We start from the raw sequence: 12,305 nt of genomic DNA on the forward strand, positions 1-12,305 counted from the left end.
ATTGTTTTCGTGTCAACGTTTTGTCCAAACTCGAATCTAAAAAAGGTGATTCACCAGAATTGGCATCTGATTAAACATTTGGATAAGTCCCTTGCATCAACACCACTCTTTGCATTTAAAAAGGATAGGAGTATCTCTAATCAAGTGGTAAGAGCTGCAGTACCCCAACCAAGGTTAAGTAAACTACAGGATTATGTAGGCCTTCCTCATGTGACTGGGCACCATAAATGTGGAACCTGCCTGTGTTGTGAAACCACCCAAGAAGGAGTACTTTTTACACATAACTCCATCCACTGGAAACACTAATCATTCACTAACTGTAAATCTAAAAATGTGGTCTATGCGATAATTTGCCCATATGGGAAATTATACATTGGAAAAACAAATCAAGAAGTGAGATTTAGAATCTAACAACATAAATCAAGGATCCGTAAAAATGTGCAGACAGCACCTCTGGTTAACGATTGGAAACTAAATAAACATGTTGAAAAGGACCTGCGATGGACTGTTATTTCTAAAGTTGAACAAGATACAAGAGGCGGTGATTTAGAACTTAAACTGACCCGCAGAGAAGCGATGCTGATCGTAAAATTTAATTCAGCAATCGACGGACTGAATGAATTATCTGAGATCTATAAATTGGGCTAGCAGATTTATACTGAACAACTAGCCGAGTCATATGTCTGTGGCCACTGATAGACCCTGATAGACATGTATGACAACCAAACTAAGAGATAATTGCCAAGAGTACTACGGCAGAACTTCACCATTATAGTTTTTATACAGCAGCACTACTTGCGAGCCACCATGTCAACATAATAAAATTGTAGCAAAAACTACACCTTTGTTTACAAGCATTTTTGACAACAAACTACACTTCCCATAATAGAGAATGCAGCACGATACACCTTAGGCAAACCCGGTAGTAAAACGTGCCGGAAAAAGGATATGGACTACATTTCCCAGGATACAATTGGATAAATGAGCCCCCACACGATGGAAATCCCGGAAGCATACGCCCGCGGTGCCCTGCCGCCTTCAAACACCACAGAGCACGGAGAGACTAACACCCTTAGCGAAAAGGTATGGTTTAAACTGGCACGCTGAAGATTTTCACCTCTCGTACCGGCAAGATGAAAGGTCTAATTTAGAACCCTTTTGGTTTTAATTTCAGAAAGGACATAATTGAAACGGTCCGCCATTGCGAAAGAGGAGCGTTACTTTGGAACTCTTTGTAAAGTAAGTGCTGCTTGTCCGGTAATGATTTCCATTTGACTCGTAAATGACTGTGAGCACATGTGAAAGTTTTCAAACACTGAGATCTCTCCTTTTATTATAGGTATACTTTGTGGTCTGATGTCAGTTGGGAAAGATCGTCCAAAAAAAGCTGTTCACTTCTGGTTCACGAGCAAGTGTTTCTGAAAGCTCGCTGTTTGTAATGATAAGCCTAATTACTAGCGGGTTTTACTTAGTAGGTGCTGTGTTGTTGTTTTAGATAATGAATTGTTTTGCCAGCAGATAAATAGATCGGCTGATCAATTTAAGAAAATAAGGTAAGCCTGGGGCCTCTGTTGGGGCTGGAGAGCAATGAGGAAACATATGGGTTCATAGAGTGACTGTGAGTTTTTGTCTCTTTTACTGCAGCTTGTCGGTCCTGTGGAGAGCACCGCAAATTATGTTTGGGTGTTCGAAACGCATCGACCTGTTGTCTTTGACCTATTGAGTGTATATAATTGTGTGAATTGTTCTCAATTCTTGCATTATCTGTCAAATTAATTCACTTTAGGTCTTTTGTTTCAAATAATTGTTGTTATTTGTAGAGTGCTGTAGTGTTTTAGTGAGTGTGTGTGTGGCTGCTGGAATGAGTGTGGTAAGATTGCATAACTGTGACAAATTCAAGCAGTAAGTTGTTAAATGGTATGGTAGGCAGTGTGAGATATATGTTGATATGTGGTGTTTTAGAATAATCTGGTATGTTGATAAATGTTAATGATTCTTAAATCCATTCAAATGATTTTGTGGATAAATAAATTTAGATTGATTCGAAACTGAGATGAAAAAGGTCTTGTGGTCACATTGTTTGGTTTCAATGTGGTGCATTTAAAAACATTTAAAAAGGTAAACTGGTTATCAGTATTGGCGTATTGTTGTTTATTGATACATTCACCCCAGCACAGAGATCTGGGCCTAAATCCATTGTTTATTTGCTCACCATGCCATTCCAGTTTGAAACCAGCCATATGCAAATCAGTATTGTCCATACCGAACAGCCAAGCCAGATTCTCCCTAGACTGGAAACAAGTATCCTAGGACCGGTTTCAGGGTTTCACCCCTCCTCAGCCAGGATAGCTTGATTCCAGTGGCATGGAGAACACGGGACCCACGTCTGGGCATACCCGTCCCACTCGGGGTGACAAATGCAAAAAGAACAGTTGATGGGCAGTATGCAGAACAATGTCATACATTCACATCAGTACAGAGATCTAGGCCTAAATCCATCGTTTTTGTGCTCACCATGCTATTCCAGTTTCAACCCAGCCATATGCAAATCAGTCTTGACCCTGTGCCTCATGGGAACAGTCCAACCCGAACTGCCAAGCCAGGTTCTCCCTGGACTGGAAACAAGCATCCTAGGACCGGTTTTGGGGTTTCACCCCTCTTCAGCCAGGATAGCTTGATTCCAGGGGCATGGAGAGCACAGGACCCACATCTGGGCATACCCGCCCCACTCGGGGTGACAAATGCAAAAACAAAAGTTGATGGACAGAATGTAGAACAATGTCATACATTCACCCCAGTACAGATATCTGGGCCTAAATCCATCGTTTTTTTGCTAACCATGCCATTCCAGTTTGAACCCAGTCATATGCAAATCAGTGTTGACCATGTGCCTCATGGGAACAGTCCAGCCCAAACTGCCAAGCCAGGATCTCCCTGGATTGGAAACAAGCATCCTTGGGTCCTGTGCTCTCCATGCCACTGGAATTAAGCTATCCTGACTGAAGAGGGGTGAAACCCTGAAACCGGTCCAAGGATGCTTGTTTCACCTATATTTTATATTATTATGTAGTCATCAATGAATGAGCTCTGCAGGTTAGGCTAAGCAAAAATATTTTTCCTGAAAAAAGTATTTAAATTGCATTTAATTAATGAGCATTATCTATCACACTATTATAGTTAATTAAGATTCATCATGTACATAATTTCATTGGCAATATTAGACATCCTATGTAAAATGACCTACCACCATGCATTTTGATATGGTATAATCGATCACAAAGCAGAATCATAGCATACCTCACTACTTCCCACAATGTAAGATACCATCATTTTACTTTACACCAACCTATATCACATCAATACTTGCTAATTAGCAGACAAAACAAAATATGTTATATAGGGAAACAGGACACTAACCGTAGGACAACAATCAATTCTTCTGTAAAGAAAATAATTTTCTGTCGGGAACCATTAGTCTGGGTTACTTGTAGGTGTACGTGAGCAGCCTACTCTAGAAATGCAACCGTTTTTTCTTGGATTTTAGAGTCTGTCTTTCTATCCTTCATTGATACATATACGATAGACCAAATTTATTGAAGGTCCTTATAGTGTCATTTTGAGAGGGAAAATTGTGATCAACAGGAAGCTCATACTAGATGATTGCATACACTTTGAAAAAATAAACACAAAAGAGCTCAACACTACACACAATAAGTGAAAGTGAAACTAGGGTATTTAAAGACACTGACACACCAAGCATACTAGACAATACGTTTATGGAAAAATGCACATCCCCATATTGATATATTTTACCTTATGAGTGACCAGGCACATGAACAACCATAACTGGAGAAAAGAGGTATGATTACATATGAACAATGATGGTTTAGGGTTTATTTTGTCAAGATCTTTCTTCAAGCTGCACTGATCCTGGAGAGCAAACTGGTAATTCCTGGAATAGATTTGGTACTCGTCTAAATCGTCCATTCCTGTGTGTTGCAGAGCAAAATTAAATCCTCATCACAGTAGCAAAACAGGAAATTAAAAAAATACTAGATGAGTTCAAACAGGGTGAAGAGGGTCTATCAAATGACATTTGAAAGATAATGTCTATGCAGATCTTGAACCCACTAACTTTACTGTGCCAGGAAGTCTTTGATTAAGAAAGTGACTTGCATCCTGGCAAGATGCCAACCTTGCAATTATTTGTTGCAAACCTTGCAAACGATCTGTAAAACCTGCTCTTTGAATCGACCAAATTCAATCCTAAACATTGATATTTTTATATCCACAATGAGAGCTTGTTAGAAATAGGGTGTCTTGTTGGCAGACTTATGCACCCTGTCAAAGCAGGAACCACAATCCATGTGAGGGTAAGTCAGAAACATACTGTAATTTGCTCTGTGCTTAGCCCCTGGTAGCTTGGCACAGAGCAGTCAGGCTTAACTTAAGAGGCAATGTGTAAAGTACTTGTGCACTACTTCAAATAGAAACACAATGAGAACACCACTAAAAACTCCACACCTATTTAGAAAAATAGCCTATATTTTTATGAGTAAAACAAGACCAAAACAACAAAAGTCCAGTAAGTAGAATTCAAGATATAAATTGTTGAAGAATAAACTGTTTTGTCATGCTTAGAGACAAATCTGGTTATGCTTGACCGGGTCAAATTCAAAACTTCATGCCGACCACGATAGAGCGCGGGTCAGATACAGGGACCAGCTCCGGCCCACTGAACAGTACCTTGTGAGCGTCGACGTCTACAGCAATGTGGGGAACAAAGGAGATGAAGAGTTGTCATTGATCTCGCAGATGTATGTGTTGGTTCTGAGCGGTGCACCATCGAGAATGCATCGACAGTCAAGCTATGAAGAACACCATGTGATGCATCTTCGTCGAACAGCTGAAGTGAAGGCGATGTGAGCAGCCCAAAGCGTTGAACCAAGCAGCGCAAAGTAAGAGATGCCCCGGAACCTAGAGAGGATGCATCGCGCAATTGGAGACGCAGAGTCCACGGTCCATGCATCAGCAGCGATGTATTAGCATCAATGAAAATGCGCTGGTTCTGATCAGCGCAACATTGTTGATGCACAGGTTTTAAAGAATGCAGCACTTTAAACTCACTTTCAAGGGCCCAGGACTGGATTGACACCACATGGCAGAGCAGTAATCACAGAAGACCGAGTCCAGGTGCTGTTTCAGTGTTAACGGGAGGAGCCTTTGATATCCCTGCTGAGACTTCAGAAAGCAGGAAGCAACCTAACAAGCCTTTGGAGATACTTAGGTCCTGGGATGTATAGATGCAGGTCCAGTCCATCTCACTCCCAGGCAAGAGGGCAGCAGGCCAACACAACAAAGCAGTTCACCAAAGTGGCAGGCACTCCAGCAGCACAGCAGCACTTCTTGCTTGTGGAACCCTACCAATAGGCTGCCCAGGGACTACCTTAGGGGTGACCTACATGTAATACAAAGGAAGGTTTGGGACTGGCAAGTAGGTTTATTTTCCAGGTTGACACGGCAGTTGAAAACCGCACCCACAGACTCTGCAGCGGGAGACCTGAGACATAAGCCAATGCTTCCAGCTTTTACGAATAAAGTACATGCACATTAGCACTAGTTAGCAGTGGTAATGTGCCTAGCTTACTAAAGCTAAAGACACACAATTGATGGACGGAATGCAGAACCAATGAATACATTCACCACCAGTCAAGAGATCTGGGTTGAATGCATCATTCTTTTGCTCACCTAGCCACACCAGTTTAGACCTGGCCATATGCAAATCAGTCTTGGCCCTGTGCCTCATGAGAACAGTCCAGCCCGAACTGCCAAGCCAGGTCCTCCCATGGACCAGAAACAAGCATCCTAGGACTGGTTTCTGGCTCTTCTTTGCAGAGTTTTTTTATATAGCGCAAACGTGACCCGAATCCAATCAGGTATCAGAGCGCTTTACATAGCACCAGTTACATTACATTAGGACACACATTAATTCTTTGTTAGGCACGGGGAGATTAAGTGATTTGCCCAGAATCACAGGATGTTCAGCGTCATTACCGAGGATCAAACCCAGTTCCCCAGGTCCCAAGTTGAGTGCCCTAGCCATTAGGCCAACTCCTCCTCAGCCAGGATAGCTTGAATCCAGTGGCACCGTGAGCCCGGGACCCAATGCAGCACCAATCAATACATTCACACCCAGTCAAGAGATCTGGGTTGAATCCATCATTCTTTTGCTCACCATGCCACCCCAGTTTAGACCTGGCCATATGTAAATCAGTCTTGGCCCTGTGCCTCTTGGGAACAGTCCAGCCCGAACTGTCAAGCCAGGTCCTCCGTGGACCGGAAACAAGCATCCTAGGGCCGGTTTCTGGTTTCAACCCTCTTCAGCCAGGATAGCTTAAGTCCAGTGGCACAGTAAGCCCAGGACCCACATCTGGGCATACCCGGCGCACTTAAGGAGAGAAAGGAAAAGACACACAATTGATGCCATTCCAGTTTGGACTCAGCCATATGCACATCAGTCTTTACCCTGCGCCCAATGGAAACAGTCCAGGCCGAACTGCCAGGCCAGGACCTCCCGAGTGGAACGGGTATGCCCAGATGTGGGTCCCCTGCTCTCCATGCCACTGGAGGCAAGCTATCCTGGCTGATGAGGGCTGAAAGCCTGAAACCGGTCCTAGGATGTTTGTTTCCAATCCAGCGAGGACCTGGCCTGGCAGTTCGGGCTGGACTGTTCCCATTGGGTGCAGGGTCAAGATTGACCTCACGCCCGCCATATTAGTATGGTCAAACATAGGCCAATTCCCAACCGCTGCGGTGCGACGTGCACCGCCATCAATGTTCGCCCGCCACAGCGGCGGTGGGAGCCAATGGAGACTCACCGCTGTGCGGAATGACGTCCGCCCCACTCCACAAATTAGGGTGACTCAAGCAAGCACACAAACCTCAGCGGAGAAACCGCCCAACCAGAGAGGGCAGAAGCTCAACAGCGGAGCGCAAAACCAGAGTCCCCGTCACGGCCGCCATGGACCCAGCTTTACACGTGTTTCCGGTGCTGTAACTGCTACATCACCACAAACTCATGGACCGCTGCAGACGCCGCCGCAGGTATGCAACAACACAAACACAACACACGGCCTGACACGGGGTCCAAATCCACATCAGCCACCCTAGGGGGGACACATCCACAAGGGCACCCACACATCACCCACCTGCCACAAAGTCACCCCGCTGGATCCTGGACACACAGCCACCACCACCATGCAGCAATGTCCCGGTCACGTCACCGCAGCATCGAACACAACCAAATACATGCGCACAATGCAGAAGGCAGGGGCAGTGCCAGGCATGGGCAGGGCACAAAGACCACAGGGCCACACCCCCTCCCACCACACACTAGCACACCCCATGAAGGCACATGCCATGTGCCCCTCCTGTGCACCCCATGCACAACAACAAGCCAGGGCAATACACACCCTGCACCACACAACAAACAATCATGGAGACAGACACTGCAGGAGTGGCTGCACAGGAACACACAACACACAGCACAGTAGCACAAGGCCAGGTAAACACACACACCACCAAACCACCAAACTCAGGGAAATATAAATGAGGACAAGCAAAAAATGAACACATACAAGGAATTAACATCCAAATGGACACACAGCCTGCACAGTCACACATACATATCACAGACTGACACACACACACATACACAACCCACATGCCAACAGCAATGGAGCACAACAAATATGGAAACCAAGGAGGGCTGCACACAAGTGGAAGGCCATGGAGACACACAACAATCATGTGTACATCACATCAACACAAGGAACAGAGCACAACACCCTCACACCATCAAAGCACACATGGCTGGCACAGTCAGTGAACTCAAACCACAGACAGCTCAGTGCAACAACACAGGGAGTCAGCAAGGCAAACCACGTATAGGCACAAGGATGAAAGGAGGGCCCTGAAGTAAAACTGTGAGCAGCCACACATCCATACAACTACTCCACCGGTGTACACCAGAAGCACTACACACAGGGCTCATCTAAACACCTCAGGACTGACAAACAGCAGTTAGAATCTACACACATACCCCCTCACACCAGCAGCACACAACACCAGTGCCAAACACACTGAAGGCTGGCAATACTTGACAGTCAATACGCACACAAACAACCACACACCCTGAGCTCAACCACAAACATCACACACACACACATGGATGCCACCACAAATGAGGAAACAAATACAACAGACAAACACATAGCCCAATAGAAACACACACAGAGCCACAACAACATACATGCCCTGTGCAGCTAAACTGGGGAAAGGCAATGGGAGCACAGACACAACAGGAGTGCACAACCTCATCACTCAGGAACAATGCACAGACAACATACCACAACACACAAAAGAAGTGCACCATCACAGAACAACACAGCCACAGCAAACAAACAACAGATGCACAGGCAGAACAATCATATAGCAAACACAGCACAACATCAGGGGATGCACACCAGGCAATCACAAGGCAACATACACACACCGCACTGCATGCACAACAAGCTGTGTGTACACACCAGGCATACCAGACACACACAGACATCAGTGACAGAACAGAAACCCACACAACACCATACAGCACAGCACAAATACAACAGAACACCCAGGAAGTGAATCAAAAACACAAACAGCATAAATATATCCAACACAACACCCAATAGATGCACAAGTCTGGGACACAAAGGTGGAAACAACTTCACTGCAGGACTGGCCAGCACACACAGTTGAACTGCATAGGAGCAACCATGACTGACAAACAGCACCAGAACATCACACATGACCCACTGGGGAAATGCTCTGAGTGACACAATGACCCTGGCCAAAGAACTGCACCACAAAGCACAGTGTCACAAATGAAGTTATGGGGAGGCACACACACATACAAACCAAGGGGACAGCTCACAATAAAGTGAAGTGTACTGCATGTCAGTTGTGGGACATGGCAGGAGTGTGCCATACACAAGGAGAGGGAGTGCAGTCCCACAATTGGTAGGCAGATGAAGCACAGATAGGGGATGGCATGACAACAAACACAACATGCCACACTGGAGGTAAGAAGGCACCATGTGACAGCAAGGCATGAGGAAACACAACCACAATGGCAGTGTGGAGTAGCAGGTCTGCACAGTCCCCACAAACAGCCACCAGACACATGGATATGCAACAAAACACAACACTGACTTGCCAGTAACACTCTCTGCATACTCATAAGTGACAACAACAACAAGTAGGAGTCAGACAGAACTGCAAGGACACACCAACACACTGCACAGTGCACAACATATAACTCACACATGGGCATATAACCACATCCACAGGGATGAACAATCAAAAAAACAGGCACACAACTCCTGGGTGACACATGTGTGTTGTTGACATTGCAGAGGCATGCACACATCAACACTCCCCACAAACTCACCCCCTTCACACTGCACTCTACCTGGCCATCCAAGAGCACAAATGGAAAGTAAGCCATGGGACTAGGATGACTGGCCATCACAAGATGACCATACAAATACACGACTGGGAACACATATAGGAAGAACACACACACATGATGACCCTGGACAGCCTGCCTGCAATATTGTGTGCAGAAAACCACTCTGTGCTGGCAGTGCCCCCCCACCTAACATGTGTACAATATATCCAACATGAACTAATCATGTAAATGACTACTGCTAACCAATCGAAATTGACACCATTGACACCACAAGTATCTGGGTCAAGAAGAACTGAAGACCCTGTCACCCCTGAAAAAAAGAGAGTAAGTGAGCCCAAACATTGACTATGCTGAAGTGCCACACAGACCATGTGGCAAAGTAAACCATTTACACACAGCAAAAGAAATGTATTCAGTAAGGACACTGACAAAATAGACAACAGGAGCAACTGTCTTCATTCACATATTGCACAGATAGGTACCATGAGAAGAGAAGAGCAAGGCACAAGATGCAGAGCATGTCCATGAGAAGCTGCACAGGCAGGGGGCACACAGCAGTGAACGACAAGGCCAGTGGGCAGGCCAATTGCAGTAAGATGTGTAGGCCTCCCCAATATGGGTGCATGCAATGGATGCATTGATGTACGCACAGTCAGATTGGGCACACTGCCGTTGCCTCCCATGGGATTCCCAAGACTACCCCAATGCAGAAGAAACCTGAAGAGCACAACTCAGAATGTAATGTGAAGGCACAGCATCCAAATCACCTCTGCAAGTACAGGTAGAGCAAATGCATGCCACCGGCACCCAGGCCAGCAGCCACTTACATGCCACAGCATCACACTACCAACATCACATAGGCCAGCGTTGGCACAGGCTCTGTACACATGCAGTCACTCCCAGCCAAAGTCAGACTCCCCAAATGCTCACCACTGGCTTGCTGCTGATGCTCCTTCAAACGTGCATCCAGCTCAGGCTGTGTCACCGCCAAGATGTGCCCCATTAGTGGTGTCATGCTGCGCTGTGATAGACGCCCAGTGCGATGAAGCAGCCCCAAGGTCATCTCCGCCACATTCTTTGCCAGCCGGCTGATGTCATCCCATCTCTTGTGGCAGTGGGTGCGCCATCGGTTTGAGACCCCCAGAGCTCGCACCTTCGCTGCTATGGACCTCCACACGTCCTTATGCTGCTGTACCTTGAGCTGTAGGCATGGGAGACAAGAGGGGGAAATGATCAGTGACACAGTGTCATGTACCGACATCTATCAGTATAGCAGCAAGATACAAAATCATCACATATCCAACGATCGGTCAATCAGAGACTATAGTACAGCTCACATGGGACACCTGCATGGGAAAAGCTGATGTTAAAGCATGCAGGTGTGAGGGGGAACACAGTCCCTGCACATCTCACACACATGCAGGATGCCAGCACTGAAACACCCATATAGTGTGCCCACATCTCCAGTCCATTGTTGGCTCGAGCAACATGTCAACCTGTGTTTGGGGGTGGACTCACTGTGTCCGAGACTGCGCAGCCATCAATATCCCTGTCCTGTGAATAGTTGAATGTATCATGGTGGTCACATAGAGGGACATGATCTTACAAATACAAAATGCCATTCACAAGGGCAGTTGTTTGCAAACTACAGTGCTGAGATAGACCATAGCTGGAGTGATATGTGAAAAGACTGATGTCAAACACTGTAAGTTAAGTGAGTTGTCCTTGTCTTTGTAGGCGGGGACTGTGCAGGCCAGCTGAGTTCACGCTGAGATGGACTACAGGGGCACACACAGCCATCCAGCCAAGCAATCATTGTCCTGACTACAGCATGAACAACCTTCTGTGTCACTGTATGGCTGACAACACAACATAGGTCACTCATACATACATGTGCAGGGAGGGAAAGCTGTGGCATTGGGTACACACACCCTCCCACTGGAGACAGCATGTCAGGCAGTGCATGACACTACCCCACACTCCCAGGTACATACTGCATCAGTCCAACTACATGTGTGGCCCCCCTGCCCTACCCCACCACTGTTGAAGACTTACCACAACATTTGGGGCACCATATAGCCTTGGGTACTGTGTGAGCACCTCGTCCACCAGGACCTCCAGCTACTCGCTCGTGAAGGGACTGGCATGGATCTTCTCTGTCCTTGCCATCACTGTGGACATGAGACAACAGCAGGGGATTTGGGCGGAGAGGGGTCTCACGCAGCAGTCCCTGGAGGCAGCAGCAGGTGAGGGGTCTTAGGCAGCAGTCCATGGAGGCAGCAGCAGGCGAGGGGCCTCAGGCAGCAGTCCCTGGAGGCAGCAGCAGGTGAGGGGTCTCAGGCAGCGATCCCTGGAAGCAGCAGCTGGTCAGCGGTCTCAGGCAACAGTCCGTGGAGGCACCAGCAGGTGAGGGGTCTTAGGCAGCAGTCCCTGGAGGCAGCAGCAGGGGAGAGGTCTCAGGCAGCAGTCTCTGGAGGCAGCAGCAGGTGAGGAGTCTCAGGCAGCATGCTCTGGGAGCAGTGGCAATGTGAGGCTCACTACCACACATATACAGCCCCCTGGGGTCGTTTCAAAGGTGCCAAGCTGCAGCAATTGGTGGTCCAGGTCTGCCTCTTTCAAATGCATCCAATGACCGCCTCGCAGAGCACGCCTACCGCGATCTTCCAAATTGCATCATGTCACCACAACCATGGCTCCCATTGGCTGTAAGGGCATGGTCCATGGCGGTGATACACCTCTGTGGCCAGGGGTGCGCTACTGCAATGGTGCATCTTTCAAATGCAGCCAATATCCG

This window comes from Triturus cristatus, chromosome 10 (assembly GCF_964204655.1).
Source record: "Triturus cristatus chromosome 10, aTriCri1.1, whole genome shotgun sequence".
NCBI lineage: Eukaryota > Metazoa > Chordata > Amphibia > Caudata > Salamandridae > Triturus > Triturus cristatus.